General features: G+C 36.1%; 1 non-coding gene across 1 annotated transcript; it reads left to right on the top strand.

The window, feature by feature from the left end:
- Positions 1-485: 485 nt before the first annotated feature.
- Positions 486-592, top strand: LOC112780934 (small nucleolar RNA R71). The gene has a single exon (XR_003191740.1). It is a non-coding gene; the product is annotated as a small nucleolar RNA R71 (small nucleolar RNA).
- The last annotated feature ends 21,983 nt before the right edge of the window (positions 593-22,575 follow it).

The following is a 22,575-nucleotide window of genomic DNA, read 5'->3' as shown; positions in this document are numbered from 1 at the left end:
TTCTCCACCCCTGATTGTAGGTCTTAGAGTATGGATCATTGTTGGGATTTCTAGAACCACTCCCCATGTAATTGACCTGTTCAGAAGAGGATTGAGCATAATCATAATTATCATTCTGCACAATATTACCTGTCATGTCATAAGAGACCTCTTGAGGTGGATTTTGGGTGTTGATAGCTGAGACTTGCATGCCACCCATCTGCTGAGTAAGTAGATTTATTTGCTGAGACATAAGCTTGTTCTGAGCAAGAATAGCATTAAAAGCTTCTACTTCCATAACACCCTTCTTCTGAGGAGTCTTAGAGTTCACAGGATTCCTGTTAGATGAGTATAAGTATTGGTTGCTAGCAACCAATTCAATAAGCTCAATAGTCTCCTCCGGTGTCTTCTTCTTGTGCAGTGAACCACCTGCAGAATTATCTAAGCACATCTTGGACATTTCACCCAAACCTTCATAGAAGATATCTAGTTGGGTCCATTGGGAGAACATGTCCGGAGGACATTGCCTAGTCAATAGCTTGTACCTCTCCCAAGCTTCATAAAGAGTTTCACCATCCTTCTGTCTGAAGGTCTGAACCTCCACCCTAAGCTTAGTCAGCTTCTTTGGTGGGAAAAATTTAGTGAGAAACTCAGTAACAACCTTGTCCCAAGTATCCAAACTCTCCTTGGATTGGGAATCTAGCCATAGCTTTGCTCCATCCCTCAGAGCAAACGGGAAGAGCATGAGTTTGTACACCTCTGGGTTCACTCTATTTGTCTTCACAGTATCACAAATCTGTAAAAAGTTAGAAATAAATTGATTTGGGTCTTCTTGGGGAAGACCATAATACTGGCAGTTTTGTTGCACCAGGGTGACCAATTGTGGCTTCAACTCAAAGTTGTTCGCAGCTATTGGAGGCACCACAATGCTTTTTCCATAAAGATATGCAGTAGGAGCAAAGTAAGAGCCAAGCACTCTCCTTTGTTGCTCATTCCCATTCGGATTAGCCATGTTGGCATTAGCAGCATTATTAGGATCCATAGTGGATTCTGCAGCCTTGCAAAGTCTTGCTTGTTGCAAACGTCGCCTAAAAGTCCTTTCAGGTTTAGGATCAAAGTCTAAGAGAGGTTTCTTGTCTCTGTTCCTGCGCATAAACAGACAGAAGACAATAAAAGATGGGATTCTCTACGTCAGAGTGTAGAGAACTCCCAGTGAGGTAACCTGTGTAAAGAAATAAAATAAAAACACTAAATAATTAAAGCAAAAAGTTCGAAAATTATAAATAAAATTAAAGTGAAAATTTCAATTTTTTATTTTTTTTATATAAAATTGAACAGAAAAATTAAAATAAAAATAACTAGGTAACACCAAACTTAATTTCAGAAATTAAGAAAAATATTAGTACTATTTATTTATCTATTATTTTTTTTGTTTTTTATTTTTTGAAATTAAAGATAAAAATAAAATAAAACTAATAAAGTATAAAAAGATAAGAATTAATTGAAAGGAAACAAAACGAAAATAAAAGAAAATAAAAAAAAGAAAGATAAATAAGGAACGGAGGAAAATTTGGAAAGAAAAATTAAAAAGTAAAAAGAAGTAAAAAAAATAAAGCATGGGGACTGGGAATGGGAAACGAAAAACAAGAAGAAAAAAATAAAGGAAAAAAAAGGGAAAAAAATGAGAAATAAAAATTAATAATACTAAAATAAAACTAATAAAAAAATTATCTAATCTAAGCAATCAAACAACGAGTAGTTGTCAATCACAATCAATCTCCGGCAACGGCGCCAAAAATTTGGTGTGAAATTTACAACCACAAACTAACCGGCAAGTGCACCGGATCGTACCAAGTAGTACCTCAAATGAATAAGGGTCAATCCCACGAGGATTGATGGACTAAGCAACGATGGTTAAGTGATTTACTTAGTTAGACAAACAGAAAATGATGTTGAGAGTTCAAAAAGCATTAAATAGGAAACTTAGAAGATCAGAAGACAGGCAATAAATAAGTTGGGAATAAAATATGGAGAAAGTAGTTAAGGCTTCAGAATTATCTATTTTCCGGATTGACTTTTCTTATTAATTTATTTTAGTCATGTAAGATTTAATTCCTAGCAAACTATATGTGACTAAACCCTAATTTCTTAGACTTTTTAGTCTCCTCTAACTCTCATCAACTGCCAATTCCTTGGTTAATTTATTCCAATTAGAGGGTGAAGTTTAATTCTGGTTATTATGCCACAAAAATCCCAATTATCCAAATATAAGAGGATTATATGCCACGTATCCCGTTAAATCCAGATAATTAGAAATTTAGGAGAATATGTTTTCAAGCTGTTGTTCAAGTAAAGAGCTTTTCCAAGTTACACAAGAACTCAATTAGAAAGAGGGTCATACTTTCGTTCCACCCAATTTCATAAAATAAAGAACGAAAACAGTTCTTGAATTAAATGAATCAAAACATGAATTAAAATACAAAAATAATAGAATCAATCCATACAATAGACAGAGCTCCTAACCTTAATAGTGGAGGTTTAGTTGCTCATGGAAAAGAGTGAAAATTAGGATTCTGGTAAACTGTCAATTTGGAATAATGCTGGAATCCTATGAAGAGAAGTTTCTTTTTTTTTTATATCTAATCCTAATTAATTTAAAATCTATTTTCTAAAACTAAAATAATATCTTTTTCTATTTTAAAATAAAAAAATAAAATTTAATTCAAAATTAATTAAATAATCCACGTCTTGTAACGTGGGGACCACTTGGCTTCACTAGGATCCACGCCTAACTTGGCAAAGAGCTGCGCCTAACTTTATGCTGTTCACCACACAAGGTGCCTAACTTGAACTGAAGAGGAAACAATGCGCCTTACTTGAGATGAGAGTGCACCTTACTTTGAAGTGGCCAGTGTGTGTTGGTGTTCATTGCTTGAGAACTGCGCCTTACTAGAAGGAACTAACTTCTCTTGCGTGTTGTTGTTGAGCATTGCGCCTAACTTGAGAAATCTCAAGTTAGGCGCAGTCTTGGAAGAATTGATGGCAAAGAAGTATAAACTATTATATATCATTGGAAAGCTCTGGAAGTTAGCTTTCTAACGCCATTGAAGTCACGTAAATTGGATCTCTGTAGCTCGAAATACTCAGGTTTAAGTGCAGAGAGGTCAGGGTTGACAGCATCATTCGCCTTCTTCTCTTTTTCTGCGAAAACTCCATGAAATCCAGTCGAATGCTACCTAAAATAAACAGAATTGTACACGACTCAAAGTAGTATCTATAGTGGCTAAAAGATAATTAATTCTTGATTAAACTCAACAAATTGAATGCAAATTCACTAGGAAAAGATAGGAAAGATGCTCACGCATCATATAGCGTCTGGCACGCTTTTGTTACGAGGATATAGTGCCTGGCACACTATCGTTCCGAGGATATAGTGTCTGGCACAGTTGCATGCTTATTCCGAGGATATAGTGTCTGGTACACTTTTGTAGCAGAGAAGGAAAACAACAACAACATATATTTTATCATAAATCACTCCAAGGATATAGTGCCTGGCACACTATCATTCCAAGGATATAGTGCCTGGCACACTTTCCACATCAAATAAGTCCATCCACCTCAAATCATCACCAGTCATTACCATTTTCATCTCAATCCACTTTCAATTATCAATTCTCAACATTCCAAGGATATAGTGCCTGGCACACTCTCAACATTCATCAGGATCATTCATTCCTTTTTGAGTCCTCAACTCATCACATCCATCATCAATTCGTAATTTCCATTCCGAACTCATCAGTTCATCAGTTTCTCAATTCATTGTCGGCCACCACCCAGTTCACTACTCTTCCTTCTCTCTCAACCAAACTCATCTCCAATACACCAGAAACCTAAACCTCCGTTTGCTAACTTTTTAAAGAATTACCAAATAAAATCCTCCTAGGAAATTTCCCATGTCTGATATCCGAAAATAAGCTCAAGAGTCTTAAAATAGCGTCACAGAAGCTTACAAGCTTGTTGGGAAGATGAAATGGTTGAAAACAAAGTTAAGTTTGAGAAACAGAGCATGTGCGTACGCACAGGGGTGTGTGCGTGAACGCCCAGGAGATTTTAAAACGTGTGCGTACGCATAGAGGTGTGCGTATGTACAGGTACCAAAATTCACAATGTCTGTTTTCGCGCACAACCTGTGCTAGCGCCCTCAACAGACTGATCTTCCCAATGTGTGCGTGCGCATAAGGCTGTGCGTACGCACAGGTTGCAATTCCTCATTGGTATGCGCGCACACAAGCTGTGCTAGCGCTGTAAACAGAAAGCCTTTCCCTACCTGTGCATACGCACAGGTCTGTGCGTGCGCACATGTTTAAAATTTCGCAGGGTTGTGCGTGCGCACATACCAGAAATCATAAAATTCTACAACTTTGCAAAATTTAAGATTTTCAACACCAATCTTTGTATGATCATAACTCCCTCTACAAAAGTCCAAATTTTACAAACTTTATATCGATTTGAAGAGTTTTCAATGGACTTTAATTTTAAATAAATTTCAACAATTTTTGAAAATTGAGGCATAAGTTATGATCAGATAAAGTTCCCCAAAAACCAACTTTTACCAAAAGTTCACCAATAACCAAATTTCCTCATTTTCAAAATTCAAACCAACCAAAACCAAATAACAATTTTCCAAACTCCATTTCCATCAAAATCTACCCTTTATAAAATATCATACCATTCTCAACCATCAAACCTCAAATATCAAATTTATAACCTTATAATCAATCCTCCACCAATCATATCATCACAATATAATCAACCTCAAACATCAACATTATCATACAAAAACCATTCTCAACCCACACTATCACCCATCATCATCATCTCACTAACAATCATCATAAGTTAACCCCATTTAACCCCAATCATTCTCAATATCAATAACATTACTCATCCAAATTCATAATTTATATCGTTTATCAATAATATCAACACTCACTTTCAATTACCACAATATCAATATTCATCATTACTCATCAACCATATCAACAACCCTCATCAACAACACCAATCATCAATACTCATTAACACTAACAATCCCCAATAATCATCATCAACCATAATAATCCAATATAGCCAACAATTATATCAATTCATATATAATTACTCATACACCAATATCATTCAATCCTATCTTAGGGTCAACTAGCCTAAGTTTCCAGGAACATTACATATTACATAAAGGAAACCGAAATCATACCTTGGCCGATTTCCAATATGCTCATACACCAAAAGTTTAGCTCCAACAAGCTTCCATCAAGCTCCAAACCACCAAAGCCAAACCAAAAGCCACAACCAACTCCAAAAACAAGCTTCATACATACAACATAACCATACATTAACAACTAAAGCTTACACTATACTAAACCATAAGGATGTAGAGGTTCCTTACCTTATCCAACAGTGATTGGGGCAAAGCTCGATAATTACTCGCTACTAGAGATCACTTAAATAAGCAAAACCACAAAATCTACTCAAAAACCAAACCCCAAAAAATGCAGAAGTTAGGTCAGGAAACTGGGGAGTGAGATGCGATTTTTTACCTAGTTTGCCTAGATAGAATCAAAGAGCTCGAGGAGAGCTTCGCGTGGTCGCAAACAGCTCGTCAATCGGAACTCCGTAGCTCAAGTTATGGCTCCCGGAAGGTGGATGTGAATAGTGCACTCTCTTCTTCCTCTTTTCTCTCTTCTCATCGCCCCTCTCTCTTTCTTTTCTGAAAAATGAGGCTAAATGCCTCTTATTTAGGACACTTATATGTTGGACTTGGGCCCACTTGGGCCCAGTCCAACCGGCTAAGTGCTTTTGGTTCGTTTGGCTTATTTTAGGTCAAAACCTTTAAGATTAGTATCCGGTTTTCGATTCTAAATTATTTTTATCATTTCAAATCAATAAATCAATTTTTCCAAAATCTTATTTTCCAAAATATGCGGTACTGGACAGACTAAAGCCGGTACTGCCAGCTTAAGCCCCAATATGCATTTTTACAAAATTCTTTCGAAAAAGATACATTTTCCAACTTAGAAAAATTCATTGAAACAAAATTTCACCTTTATATTTTCAAATTAAAGCTCCTAGATTTTGAATCTATTTTGGGTACTAAAATTTATTTTATTAAAACGGTTTTAAGTGAAAAACTCCGGTTCTTACATTCTCCCTTCCTAATAAAATTTTCGCCCTCGAAAATTCAAATCACGTGATATTCCCTCCTCGAAACGTCCTACTGTGTCGATGATCTCTCTCACCTTTCGCTGCGTCAATCTGATTTTCATCATTAAGCATCCAAAATTTTTTTCTTAAAATAAATACCGATTTTCGTAACATTTTTCCAAAACCTTCAAAACAAGTTCAATCTAAACGAATGCATCGTTAAGGCTTTTTCGAAGGAGTCAAAAATCATTTCTTCGTAAGTCAAATACTTGAAATCACGGTTTTCTCAAATAAAACTTTTTGATTTAAATATGCATTCGACAAGATAATTTAGAAACCAAGTTCACAAATTGACAAAATCATAGAACTCTCTTTTCTTTTAAACCATATCATTTAAATCAAAATTCCGACTTACTTTCAAAACTGAATCATTTAAACCAACAGTTTCAAACCAATTTTTCAAAATCACTCTAAGCTTTAAAAATTTTTCAACATAGTTCAAAACCATACCAGTTAGAAATTAAAAATCATAATTAAAAATCGCAAAAGTATCTGTCAGTACTTCCCCTGCCACCAATGTTGAGCCTCACCAATCAACTAATATTCTGCTTAATTCTACAAACAAACTTTTCCGGAATGTGCTGACCTCGTAACGCATAGGATAGGTTAGCCATCCTCACTAACCTCCGTTAACGTGATCGACCTCATCTGTGAGTTACCATTCGGGTTTTCTTTCCACACCAAACAATCAATATCGAGGTGATCAGTCTCAATATCTCAAGCTTAGTGCTTCAATCATCCCAAAAAGGCACTCACAAACAAGCATGCTATGCATATCAAACTGATATCCTAAATAGAATGAAAAGAAAAGACAACCCAGAGTATGCAATGAAGCACAATCGGTCCATCCCTCAGGCTCACGAGGACGAACCGCTCTGATATCACTAAATGTAACACTCTAATTACCCTAAGCCTTACCTCTAGCCGTAAAGCAAAGGTTAATCAGAGGTTACGACAGTCCTAAGGCTTATACATATTTATATATAGAAGGAAATAATATATTCTAGAAGCCCGATGGAGGATTAAGCTCAAAGACAGATTTACAAAAGCGCGAAACGTTCACACGAAGCTAACGCATAAGACACAAAGTATAGATGCAAGAGAAAAGAACATATATAAATATAAGAATATAATACTCATAGGGAACTAGCCGCAGCTTGCAGAGTTTAAGCCGACTAGTTTTATACAGACATATAGAATTTTGGAGTTAAAAATAGCTTATACAACTATTCTCTCAAATAAGCCTCTAAGGCCGTAAAGATAAATATACAAAGAGATGTGAGAGTAACTACAACAAAGTAAAACAGAAATAAACCAAGAAGGAACCATACTCCGCTCTGTCACCATATCTGCAACCTCACCGAGGTGGATTTGGAACCTACATCTGAAAAACAACAACAACATATGGTATGAGAACCAGAGGTTCTCAGTATGGTAACAGTGCCCAAAATGTAAAATGTAAGGCCCCGGGACGCCGAAGGCAATCCTAGAACTTCACACCAAACCGATATTCAAGCTTAACATAAATAAATAAATAAACTTAAACCATAAACCATAAGCAGGGTTATCTAACTTAGGGGATTTCTAACTAGAACTAGTCACATCGTTGTATCCCACAGCCTTCGCCAACCTAACCTCTTTGCGATCCCATCGCCATCGTCTACCTAACCTCCTCAGCACCGGACAAACACAATTAATGCAAACAAGTAAAACACAGATAATATTCATATATAACAAGTAGTTCAAGAAGCAAGTAGGCATGTTATACAATTAGGCAAAATCAAGTAATCAAAGCAAACAAGCACATAAGAGATGAATATGATGAATGTCTATCCTATTGGCTTCTGATATCACTTGTCGGTCTATAAATGCCAATCCGACACATCCTTTCGGATGTCGCCTTTCTGCCACGTCCGAGGATATAGCACCTGACACGTTTTTGTTCCGAGGATATAGTGCCTAGAACACTTGCATGCTCGTTCCGAGGATATAGTGCCTGTCACACTCTTACAGCAGAGAAGGAAAACAACAACAACATATATTTCATCATAAATCACTCCAAGGATATAGTGCCTGGCACACTTTCCACATCAAACAAGTCCATCTACCTCAAATCATCACCAGTCATTACCATTTTTCATCTCAATCCACTTTCCATTAGCAATTCTCAACATTCCAAGGATATAGTACCTGGCACACTCTCAACATTCATCAGGATCATTCATTCCTTTTTGAGTCTTCAACTCATCATATCCATCATTAATTCGTAATTTTCATTCCGAACTCATCAGTTCATCAGTTTCTCAATCCATTGTTGGCCACCACCCAATTCACTACTCTTCCTTCTCTCTCAACCAAACTCATCCCCAATACACCAAAAATCTAAACCTCCGTTCGCTAACTTTTCAAAGAATTACCAAATAAAATCCTCCTAGGACCTTTCCCATGTTTGATATCCGAAAATAAGCACAAGAGTCTTAAAATGGTGTCATAGAAGCTTAGAAGCTTGTTGGGAAGGTGAAATGGTTGAAAACAAAGTTAAGTTTGAGAAACAGCGCGTGTGCGTACGCACAGGGGTGTGCACGCGAACGCCAAGGAGATTTTAAAACGTGTGCGTACGCATAGAGGTGTGCATATGTACAGGTACCAAAATTCACAATGTCTGTTCGCTCGCACAACCTGTGCTAGCGCCCTCAATAGACTGATCTTCCCAACGTGTGTGTGCGCATAGGACTGTGCGTACGCACAGGTTGCAATTCCTTATTGGTATGCGTGTGCACAAGCTGTGCTAGCACTGTAAACAGAAAGCCTTTTCCTGCCTGTGCGTGCGCACATGTTTAAAATTTCGCAGGGTTGTGCGTGCACACAAGGTTGTGCGTACACACATACCAGAAATCATAAAATTCTGCAACTTTACAAAATTTCAGATTTTCAACACCAATCTTTGTATGATCATAACTCCCTCTACAAAAGTCCAAATTTTACAAACTTTATATCGATTTGAAGATTTTTCAATGGACTTTAATTCTAAACAAATTTCAACAATTTTTGAAAACTGAGGCATAAGTTATGATCAGACAAAGTTCTCCAAAAACTAACTTTTACTAATAACCAAATTTCCTCATTTTCACAATTCAAACCAACCAAAACCAAATAACAATTTTCCAAACTCTATTTCCATCAAAATCTACCCTTTATAAAATATCATACCATTCTCAAGCATCAAACCTCAAATATCAAATTTATAACCTTATAATCAATCCTCCAACAATCACATCATCACAATATAATCAACCTTAAACATTAACATTATCATACAAAAACTATTCTCAACCTACACTATCACCCATCATCATCATCTCACTAACAATCATCATGAGTTAACCCCATTTAACCCCAATCATTCTCAATATCAATAACATTACTCATCCAAAATCATAATTTATATCATTTATCAATAATATCAACACTCACCTTCAATTACCACAACATCAATATCCATCATTACTCATCAACCATATCAATAACCCTCATCAACAACACCAATTATCAATACTCATTAACACCAACAATCCCCAATAATCATCATCAACCATAATAATATAATATAGCCAACAATTACATCAATTCATATATAATTACTCATACACCAATATCATTCAATCCTATTTTAGGGTCAACTAGCCTAAGTTTTCAGAAATATTACATATTACATAAAGGAAACTGAAACCATACCTTGGCCGATTTCCAATATGCTCATACACCAAAAGTTTGGCTCCAACAAGTTTTCATCAAGCTCCAAACCACCAAAGCCAAACCAAAAGCCACAACCAACTCCAAAAACAAGCTTCATACATACAACATAACCATACATTAACAACTAAAGCTTACACTATACTAAACCACAAGGGTGTAGAGGTTCCTTATCTTATCTAACAGTGATTGGGGCAAAGTCCGACAATTATCCACTACTAGAGAGCACCTAAACAAGCAAAACCACAAAATCTACTCAAAAACCAAACCCCAAAAATGCAGAAGTTAGGTCAGGAAACTGGGCAGTGAGATGCGATTTTTTACCTAGTTTGCCTAGATAGAATCGAAGAGCTCGACGAGAGCTTCGCGTGGCCATAAACGGCTTGTCAATCGGAGCTCCGTAGCTCAAGTTATGGCTCCCGGAAGGTGGATGTGAATAGTGCACTCTCTTCTTCCTCTCTTCTCTCTTCTCACCGCCCCTCTCTCTTTCTTTTCTGAAAAATGAGGCTAAATGCCTCTTATTTAGGGCACTTATATGTTGGACTTGGATCCACTTGGGCCCGGTCCAACTCGTTAAGTGCTTTTGGTTCGTTTGGCCCACTTTAGGTCAAAACCTTTAAGATTAGTGTCCGGTTTTCGATTCTAAATTATTTTTATCCTTTCAAATCAATAAATCAATTTTTCTAAAATCTTATTTTCCAAAATACGCGGTACTGGACAGACTAGAGCCAGTACTGCCAGCTTAAGCCCCAATACGCATTTTTACAAAATTCTTTCGAAAAAGATACATTTTCCAATTCTGAAAAATTCATTGAAACAAAATTTTACCTTTATATTTTCAAATTAAAGCTCCTAGATTTTGAATCTATTTCGGGTACTAAAATTTATTTTATTAAAACGGTTTTAAGTGAAAAACTTCGGTTCTTACACTGCGGGGTCTCTCTACAGTACACGCTACTTATCAATCACAATGCTGTAAAAATACAGTCAATATACACAACCATAAATAATTCACAATATTGATATAATACCTTTTTCGAAGATCACAACTTTAGGAATATCTGGATTTATTAGGAGCATAGTACCATACATAATGTTCTGTAAAATGTTGGTACCTATATATAACAATCATTGCTTAAATGAGTTTTATAATTATGAGTTTGTTTGGCTGAGCTTCTAAGAAAAGATCTTTTTTTGAGTTATCTTTTTTTAAAAGATCTTATGAAAAAGTAAAAGTAATTTTATGTTTGGATATCTCATGCAAAAAGATCTTTTTATCTATCAATTATATTTGGGTATAATAATATAAATGCACTTTTTTGTTTATTTATTACATGAAAACATCTTTTTTTAAGGAAAAAAGATCTTTTAAAAATAGATGTAAATTACAGCTTCTCAAAAAAGATCTCTTTTTTTATTTTTCTAGTGCTTTTACTTTTACTACTAAAAATTTGCCAAATACGCTAAAAAATAAAAAAAGATCTTTTTTCATTGAAAAAAAATCTTTTTTTATCAAAATAATGGCGCCTAAAAGTGTCCTTAGATTTAAAAAAACATATATAATCTATTGTGAATCTAATTAATTAGTATAAAAATTATTTTAGCAATGAGCTATAAAAATAAAAAAGTATTTATTGTAAATATAAAATAATAAAAAGTATTATATAATAGCAAAAATATAGCTTAAAATTATATATTGATTAATTAATTGTTGAGTAATTCAACATAGAGTTTACAATCAAAAGAAATAAAAAATCGATGATACAATTTATCCACCTACATATAATAATACTTTTTATCACTTTAAATTTTAATTTCTAGAACGCGAACCATTTATCGAAATTATTATTACTGTTTTCTATAATTCACTTGTAATTTTACATGACAAAAAGTATTAAATCACAAAACACATTACTTATAATTTTATTACCACTACATATGTAGTATCACACCCTAAAATTTTAAAACAAAAAAATTACTATTATTTGTAGTACCACACCATAAAATTTAAAAACTAAAAATTACTAATTGAATCACATCTTAGTAATTAGTAAAGATAGCTACAATAAGATATAACCATTTGATAGTGATCAAATCTTCACATACCTCGAAAAGTCTTTACTCTTGCGAATTGAAAAATAACTACCGGTAGCAGTTGCTCACCTGTTGCTACAAAACCCTTGATCCGGTCCACCATCTCTCCAAGAACAGCAACATTAAATTTTAAGATGTAAAAAGAAATACAAATTATTTGAAAAATAAAAAATTATTTATATAAACATATTAAGTGCTCAGTAAGGCTATCGAAAAAACGCATCTATCCTTCACATATTTTCTCTCACCTTCTACACCAGTCATAACTCCAGCAACGTCTAAAATAACTATCAAACAGAAGATTGTGCACAAATTACCTGTCCTAGTGATATTTTGTCATAAAAATAAAAGAAAAATCAACTTATATACTTGCTATGAACCATATACTTACCAACCAAAAAAGGATGTTGAGGAGAGTATCTCATAATTTTTCTAAAAGGGACCAACTTAATACCATATAACGGTATTGCATTATAGAAAGAGGGTAAGACAGTAGTCCTTGCTTGAAGAAACAATAGAAAATGATGTGATATTGTGTGGTACAACCCACAGTTGTTGCTAATTCCAAAATATGCAAAAACATACACAACTCCCTTCGATATCAATAATTCAAACATATATTAGATCCTTACCTACAGAAGTATGCATAGTTGTTCTCTATTTTTTCACAAAGCAAAATATTTTATTATTCACTCTCTACACACAATAACAATAAAATTCAATTAAATATACAAACAAAATTTATATAAAATATTTCTTTCAACTAAAATAATTGAATAAATTAAAAAATTGACATTACGTTCAATTAATTAGAATGTTTATTTTATTAAATTCTACCTAAAGTGATATTGCTAGTGGCTATGTAAAGTAAAAACAAACTCAATATTTAAAAGCAACAAAAAAATAACACAAAAAATAACAAATTGCATCAAAATTAAAATTAAAACTATATATCTCAAAATAAAAAAAAGGCTAACATAGCAGGGTACAACTACTTTAAATCATGTCAGGACGAACATTAGGGAACTGACCACCAAAAACAACAAAAACTGAAAAAAGAGATCACACAAATGAAATTGAAAAAAAATTAACTAATCTATCATACCCAAGTGTCTAACTAATTTAAGTGTATGACCACTATATAATAAATACATCGTGGAATTTAAGTATTAATCATACCCAAGTTAACTCTACTTTTAATAATTATTACTAAACCACTAATCCATTAAACTTTTAATTCACAAACAATGTATATATCCCTTGCATGTTTTTGACCATTTAAAAAAATTATGTCTAGTTAAATTCTGACTATATATGTAAATTGTTTGGAAAATGGTCATTGGCAAGAATTTTTTTTTTTAATCAGAGCAACCAAAATCAATGCAATACATTGTATATATATGCATCATCTTACCACAAAATAATTATAAAATTATCATAGGGTTTATATCAAAATTCAAAGCTACAAACTTTAAATATAGATTAAGTATATGAAAGTATTGAAGCAATAATCCATACATCATATATTGTATATTTCATGAGTATCAATTATCTTAACATTGAAACCAGAAAATCTTATCAGGATTATCATAAAATATAGATTAAGGGTATGAAAGCAGAGAAACAATTGTGTGTGGATAAAATTAAAGGTACCTACTCATCTATCAACACCATTTCAATGGAACTAATGGATTTGGGGTCTTTGAATCTCGGTAGCGACCAAAGTCTGATCATTCTGACATGAATCCTCCGACATTCTTTTGGCGGTGCAATCATCTCCAACAAATCATATCGCGTAACCATTTTTCTCTAGTAACAAAATAAGAGCAAACGTAAATTCTAACAAAGACACACACGGTAAGTTTGTAGACCACACCTCTTAGGCTTTTATAACATCTAAGAAAAAGTATATTTTCAGGTAAATAATTTTAAAATTGGAGTGCATCCAAAATAACAGATCCTCCAAAACTTAAACGAAGAAAAAAAATCTGAAAACACTCATTCTATATCATAAATATTGGCAAATCAAAACGTATAGAGTAAAAAGGATATGAAAATAAAATATGAATCCATGCCTTCTTTGCAGCAGCTCACCTTCATTAGTTACATGATCGGAAGTGTTTCAGTGCAACGGCGATCTAAACGACGACATCATCAGTGAAAGTCTCCTCTTGCCGGTCCGCTATCTACCTCCTCTGATCACATTAACATCCCCGATCATCCTCGACCTCCTCGCCGGCACAAACCCATCGTTATTCCGTCGCCGTAGGAACAACTAGTCTTCTCATCTTCAAAGCTCTTATTTGCCGTTCTGAAGTCGCCAATCCGAAGATGCCGATTTTTATCGCTAACGTCTCTGCTTGCTGGGAGAGAAAATCAAAAAGGGGATTTAGGTCGGCGGGTTGGAATGGAATATGGGATACGGGTAGGTTTAATTTGGATTAGCATATTATCAATACTATATAATATTGTTAATATAATACCAAAACAAAAAAATGCACCATGCGTATATAATATTATTAATACTATATAAACCACCTTTGTATTCATTTTTTCGTGCGTATATAATATTTAATTAACACATTAACACATATATAATATTTCGTTAATACATATATAATATAAAGTGATTTATAAATTATTGTTAATTCATATATAATATATAATTAAATTTAATGAATTCAATTAAAATAAATAACAAATTATTTATTTTATTTTAAACCTTATAAATGAATAAACCAATTAACTAATAAAACGAATTATAATTAATATAGTATAATTAATTAAGTAATATAAATTATAATAAATTACATTAATATTTAAATATCTAATCAAATCAATTATTTTATATAATTAAATTTTTATAATAAATTGTATTGAATGAGTTAAAATAATTAAATTGGGAAATACTCTCCAAAACATGCCACATCAGCTTCATCATTAAGCGCAGAAATCCGATTTTTATATAATAAAATAGATAGATAATAAAAAAAAGGAAACTTACACTACAGAAAAATAAAATAAAAAAGTTAAATTAGCATTATTATAATTGTTCAAAATTTAGAATTACTTTTTTGAGTCTCTCTCTCAAGCAAAACTAATAGCAAATATTTAAGGTAGTATTTGTTTTCAAAAATAGAACTAGAACTAGAGAATTGAGACTCAGTATTGTGTTTAGTAGCCAGAAATTAAAATTAAATTTCAGTTTTGGAACACAAAATTTCAATTCCTTCAATACCTCCAAAAAATAGAAACACAAAAAATTAGAATTTTTAAAGACGAAGACTGAAATTTTAACAATATTTTTTTTAATAACTAAGAATATTTTAATAAATATTCTTATTTCACATCCATATTTATCTTAAATCAAACAAAATAATAAGATATAACCCAAGACAACAACAACCCTCCCTCTTCTCTTTTTCCTGTTGTAAAATTCTTTCTTTTCGCAAACTTCCTTCTTTTCTTCTTCTCTTCCTGTTTTGCTCCTGTCTCTTGTTTTTCTTTTTTAACCCACTCTCCTTATTTTCATATCTGTTTTGAATCCCACTCCTAGTTTCATCCTTTTTTATCCTTTTTTTCTCACTCCTTATCTCTTTTTTCATGCCTTTTTGTAGTTCTTTTGTTGAACCGCTTTCTGACCTAAACTTAGTTTTGTATTCTTGTTTTAATAACCCATTTATGGTTTTTTTTTGTGGTGTTATTTTTTTTTATGATTGTTGGTGATTTGATATTATATATCTTTCTAGACCTAGAAGTAAAATATTATGAAAAAAAAGGTTTTTTCCATTAAAAAGCTTATGTTCAAAAGATTTATGTGGAGAAGAAGATGTATCTTAATGTGTTACCGTACAAATGTGTAAATTTAAAAATTAAAAAAATAAATTTATTTCTGTAAAATCTGCGAAATTAATAAATAATTAATTCATAAATTAATAATTAATTAAAAAATTATTTAAAAATTAAATTTTATAGTTTCAAGAGGTAGAAATAATTAAAATACGAATTCCAATATTAATTTTGAAAATTTTTACTTAAAATTGGGCCAACGGACTAAACCAGATGGACTGAGCCCAAATGAGCCCAAGCCCACTTACATCACCCACACTTAAAAGCCAAGCACCAGCCTCCCTCGCCTTCATTCTTGGCGTCCACGTTGAATTGAAGAGAGGTGTGAGGTGTGTAAGACCCGGTTAATTAACGGCTAATTAACCCATATATGAGAATTTATTCTAGAAAGCCAAAAATGATATTTTTATGGCTTAATATGATAGAGGAAATTGAGACGAGAATTTCGGTACCAATTTTATAGAATTCGGACCAAGATTGGACCGAACGGGCCAAACCGGGCCAACCGGACCCAAAGTGGGCCCTTGGCCCAACATAACTAAACCAAAACCCTAGTTTTCAGCACTCTCTCTCCTCACAACACACTCAAACACGCTGAAATTGAAGAGAGGGGAGGAAGAACACTCTCTCAAGTTCTTTCTCTCACTTGATCTTCAAACCACCATAACTTTTGATCTAGAGCTCCGATTGCCGCTCCGTTTGCGGCCACGCGTTCACCGCGGAGAGCTCTACAAAACCCACACAACTAATCTTGAGGTAAGCCACGTGTTTCTGTTCGAAATTCCAGCCCTTATTTTCGAGTTTCATGGGTAAAATGTTGAGATTTTGGGTTCTTTGATGTTATAGGACCCAACTCTCTTGAAGGAGAAGGTTAATGTTGTCTCCTTGGACCTTGGGTGTGGTAAGATTCTCAACCCTAGTGTGATTTTGTTGTTCTATGATGTTTGGGTTTTGAGATGTTGTGTATGGGTATGATGATTGTGGCTTAGGTTGTGTATATGTGAATATTGGAGCTTGATTGGTGATTTTGGAAAGCTTGGAAGAGGGTTTTGTGTGATAAAATCTGTTCTTGGAGGTGTTGATACCTTGAGAGCTTGTGGACAAGTGGTTTGGAAGTGCTCCGGTTGAGCTTGGGAAAATCGGCTAAGGTATGGTTTTAGTTTCCCGTATATAATATGTAATGTGGTAGGAAATACTTAGGCTAGAGGCCCTAAGATAGGCATTGAATTGTTGGTGTTGTTGAATGGTTGAAATATATGATGTGTTCATATATGTGATTATGAATATTGATGCCTTGATTGTGTGAAATATGAGAAATGCATGTTGTGATATATGCTTGATGGATGATTGAGGTTGAATTGATGGGTGGTACCATGTTGATGGTGAGTATGATGTTGATTATGTATAATGATGGTTAATTGGAAATGGTATTATTGGAAATTGGGATGAGGAAGGATGTATGACATGATATTGTGTTTGTCCTTTAGCCATTTGATTGAGAAGTGTTAAAATGGTTGGATGTGGTTTTGGAAACCTTGGTAAAGTGTCAATGTGTGAGTTGAGGATGGCTTGTTGTTGATTTTGGTACATTTTGAATGATTTCAAAGAGAAGGATTGAAATTGGCATGTTTGATTGATTTTGAAAAGAGTTGAAAGTGGCTTGTTTTGAAAATGGCACCTTGTGGTTTTGTATGAAAACATGGTTTTTGGGCATACTTTGACGGGACATAACTTGGACTACGGATCTCTGATTTGTGCCAAATCTGTTTAGAAATGAAATTGGATCCAGGATGTCCATGCCGTTTGAAGAACGAGTGAAAAACGATTTAAAATGAGGAAGTTATGTCCGTCGGAAGATTGGGGTTTGAATCTGTAAATTCTGCAGCTTTTAACTTAGAAAATTTTTAGCAGAATGACCCCTCGCGCATAGGCGCACTTGGTGCGTACGCGCCGTTCTTTGAGAAAGCGCCATCCACGCGTGCGCGTGGAGTGCGCGTACGCGTGGACCTGTTTTCATCCCAAAGTTGATTTTTGAGTTTTAAAAGCCAAATTTCATACTTCTAAGCCTCCGATCTCACCACTTATGTCTTAAATCATTATGATATGCCTAGCATGAGAAAAAGGGCTAGTGACTGTGGTAACTTGCGAGTGAAGCAAGGGGAAAAATGAATGATCATTGAGGGTCAAAGATGATTATGTGAGATGCGGAGAATGGCGGTGGAAGTGCTTGTTATGCCATGGGCCGAAGGGCCATAATTGTTAATGAATTGGCTGGTTATGGATTTAACCGTGAGCCGGATGGCTAGATTATTGCCGTGTTACGGCGGAGCCATGTTTATGGCCAAGTATAAATGCATATATGCTGTTGATTGAATTGTGTATGTTTGCACTTCCACCATTGGAGATGAGGGTTTCCCTGGGTAGTAGCAATGGCTAGCCACCATGTGCTCCAGGTTGAGACTCGAAGCTCTTTTAACCCTATGTCGTAAGTGTGGCCGGGCACTGTGAAAGGCCCGGATGAGCTCGCCCCCATAAATATTCACCAGTGATGGTGATGGATAAATATTCACCAGTGAGGGTGATGGATATGGATCATGATTATGATCAAGTTTATGATGAGTATAACTCGAGTTGGGGATGCACGACAGAGGGACAGTCCAATGGTTAGCTACCAGGACTTGTCGGGTTGGCTCTATAACCGACAGATGATATCATCAGCCACTAGGGACAGGCATTCATCATATGCATACTATGTGAATTGTTTGAGATTGCCTATTTGACTGCATATTACTTGCTAATTGTCTAAATGTCTTAACTGCTCCTATTTGTATATTCTTTGTCTGATATAACTGTGTTTGCTATAATATACTCCTGCTGGTGGTTGGGAGGTTTGAAGGAATTGGAAAGGGAAGTATTAGTTAGACTGAAGAATCTTTAGTCAGATACCCTTATATGGTTTAGCTTGTTTATAAGCTTTGATATTATCTGGAGGAAGTTCTAGGATTTGCCTTTGGCTTTCCTCTGTTATTATGTATTATATATGTGGAAGCTGTTACCGTGCTGGGGACCTCTGGTTCTCACCCATGCGGATTTTGTGGTTTTCAGATGCAGGACGCGAGGCTTCTCGTTGAGGCATGCTGGAGACTTCTGGATTAGCGAAGATCCTTTGTTCTCGGGACTCTGTTTTGGGATATATATTTTGTTTAGATACTTTTATCTCCATTAAATAATACAAACTGTGATGACTCCTTCTAGAGGGGATTTTGGAGATTAGGTTTTCGGTATTTGTGTCCCTTTGGGTTTCCTTTGGGGTTTTCCTTATTTTATCATATGTATATATTGCTATGCTCGGACCGGTTCTCTTCGCAGCCGGGTTTTGAGTCTTGATATTCTTGTTTTTGACACTCTTTATATATATGATCTTGCGTTAGCTTATCCTTTGCTCGTTACATTATCGATCGGAGTGTTGCGCGTTTGAGTTACGGTTTTTGTTTACCCCCTTTTTCTACAAAGGCTCCTAGTTATAATCAATTATTCATACTACTATACGTACTAAATTTTTGTTTTAGAGGTCGTAATACCTTGCCATCTCTGAATTATGACTTAAGCATAAGACTCTGTATGGTAGGGTGTTACATTATGGTATCAGAGCAGTTCGTTCCTATAGAGCCTGAGGGATGGACTGACTATGCTTCTGTGCATTCTCTGTGTGTGTGTTATGTGCTGTTAGTATATCTACTTGATATAATTGGCATAAACGTTCATGAGCATACATTTGGGACTTTGAAACACTAGACTTCCGATATTGAGACTGATCAACTTAATATCGATTGTTTGGTGTGTAGAGGAACCAGATGGCGTCTCTGGACGCGGTAGAGGCCGTGGGAGAGGTCGTACTAATGCTCGTGCGCCGGAGACTAACCCTAATGACCCGTTGAACTTTATGACTGCGTTGGAGAATATGGCTGCTGCTATGCAAGCCACTGCTGAGGCTCTTGGTCAACAGATGAACAACCATGGTAATGACGGAGGTGGAGTTCAGGGCCCAATGACACTGGCGAACTTTTTGAAGGTTAATCCACCTAAGTTCAAGGGAACTACTAGCCCGACTGAGGCCGATACATGGTTTCAGGCTATAGAGCGAGCACTGCAAGCACAAGTGGTACCTGAAGGACAGCGTGTCGAGTTCGCTACCTATATGCTCACAGGTGAAGCGTCGCATTGGTGGCAAGGTATCCGTCGTCTTCTGCAGCAGGGTGATGATTATATCACCTGGGATGTCTTCCAAGAGGAGTTCTATAAGAAGTACTTTCCGACTTCTGCTAGGACGGCCAAGGAGCTTGAATTGTTGCAGCTGAAGCAGGGTACTATGTCCGTATCTGAGTATACTGACAAGTTTGAGGAGCTGTCCAGATTCTCCGTATGTGTCAAGGGACTCTGGTGGAATATGAGGAATGGAAGTGTGTTAAGTACGAGGGAGGACTCCGGAGTGATATTTTCGGTTCGGTGGGGCCAATGGAGATTAGGACTTTCTCCGAATTGGTGAACAAGTGTAGGGTTGCTGAAGAGTGTGTGAAGAGGACAGCCGCTGAGAAAGGAAGTCACAAAGGATCATTTCTACAGAACCGAGGGAAGAGCTTTGCACCTAGAGGTCTGTCTTTCAAGAGGGGAGGTTCTTTTAGGAGGCCCAACAACAACTACTCCCAAGGAAAAAGGTTTAGGAAGCAGCCTCAGAATGATCAAGCTTGTACTAGGTGTGGGAGTCACCATCCGGGAGTACCATGCAAGGCCGGATGGGGTTTGTGCTACAATTGTGGAAAGGCGGGGCATAAAGCCGCAAGTTGTCCAGAGAAGCAAAAGCAAGGTGCTGGGAAAGCACAACAGACTGGTCGGGTGTTCACCACCTCAGCTGTGGGTGCAGAGGGATCCGAGACACTCATTCGAGATAACTGTGAAATGGCTGGTCAAACTTTAAATGCTTTATTTGATTCGGGAGCATCGCATTCATTTATTGCATTTGAGAAAGCCCATGAGTTAGGATTGAAGATCGTAACCTTAGGTTATGACCTAAAGGTACATAATGCTACCCATGAAGCCATGGTAACTAGGCTAGGATGCCCGAAAGTTTCGTTCAGGTTCAAGCAGCGTGATTTTGTCCATAATTTAATCTGCTTACCGATGATCGGTCTTGATCTTATCTTGGGATTGGACTGGTTATCTGAGAACCATGTCCTGCTTGATTGTTCTACAAAGTCGGTGTACTTTATGCCGGAAGATACAGAAGGGCCGGTCGTGGTGAATAATTATTACTTGAATTCAATGATGGTGAACTGTTCTGGAACCGAATGTCAGGGTATCCTGTTGTTAACCGCGGGTGTTTCGGGTGATGATCAAAAGTTGGATCAGATTCCGGTAGTGTGTGAGTTTCCGGAAGTGTTTCCCGGTGATATTGAGGAATTTCCACCTAACCGAGAGGTCGAGTTTGCTATTGAGTTGGTGCTTGGGGCGGGACCAATCTCAAGTGCTCCTTATAGGATGTCACCGTTAGAGATGGCCGAGCTAAAGTCTCAGTTAGAGGAATTGTTGGGTAAGAACTTTATCCGACCAAGTGTTTCCCCGTGGGGTGCTCCAGTATTACTGGTAAAGAAGAAAGATGGAAGTATGCGGCTCTGTGTGGATTACAGGCAGCTGAACAAGGTCACCATAAAGAATAAATACCCGTTGCCGAGAATTGATGATCTCATGGATCAGTTACAAGGAGCTGGGGTTTTCTCTAAGATCGATTTACGATCCGGTTATCACCAGATAAGGGTGAGGGGTGAGGATATCCCTAAGACCGCTTTTAGGACTCGTTATGGTCATTACGAGTACACTGTGATGTCTTTTGGGTTGACGAACGCTCCTGCAGTATTCATGGATTACATGAATAGAGTGTTCCGTCCGTTTCTGGATAAATTCGTGGTTGTCTTCATTGACGATATACTAATTTACTCCAAGACTGAAGAAGAGCATGCGGAGCACTTGCGGACCGTGTTGCAGATTTTAAAGGAGAAGAAACTCTATGCGAAACTGTCTAAGTGTGAGTTCTGGAAGAGTGAGGTGAAGTTTTTGGGTCACGTGGTGAGTAAGAAGGGAATAGCCGTAGATCCAACTAAGGTAGAAGCTGTGATGGATTGGAAGCAACCAACCACAGTAACTGAGATAAGGAGTTTTCTGGGTTTAGCTGGCTATTACCGAAGGTTCATCAAAGGCTTTTCGCAATTAGCTTTGCCGTTGACAAAGTTAACTCGCAAAGACACTCCGTTTGTTTGGACTCCTGAGTGCGAGGAGAGCTTTCAGACATTGAAGAAAAAGTTGACCACTGCACCTGTGTTAGTGTTACCTGAGCCGAACGAGCCTTTTGAGGTGTACTGTGATGCATCGTTAAAGGGCCTAGGGTGCGTGCTGATGCAGCACCATAATGTGGTGGCGTATGCCTCACGACAGTTGAGACCTCATGAAGTTAGTTACCCTACGCACGAATTGGAACTCGCTGCGGTTGTGTTTGCCTTGAAGGTGTGGAGGCATTATCTCTATGGGGTTAAGTTCCAAGTTTTCTCTGATCATAAGAGCTTGAAGTATCTCTTTGATCAGAAAGAG

The sequence above is a fragment of the Arachis hypogaea genome, chromosome 19 (genome assembly GCF_003086295.3).
Source record: "Arachis hypogaea cultivar Tifrunner chromosome 19, arahy.Tifrunner.gnm2.J5K5, whole genome shotgun sequence".
NCBI classification, from domain to species: Eukaryota; Viridiplantae; Streptophyta; class Magnoliopsida; order Fabales; family Fabaceae; genus Arachis; species Arachis hypogaea.
The sequence above is the reverse complement of the archived record's forward strand: the minus strand, read 5'-3'. Positions and strand labels throughout refer to the sequence as shown.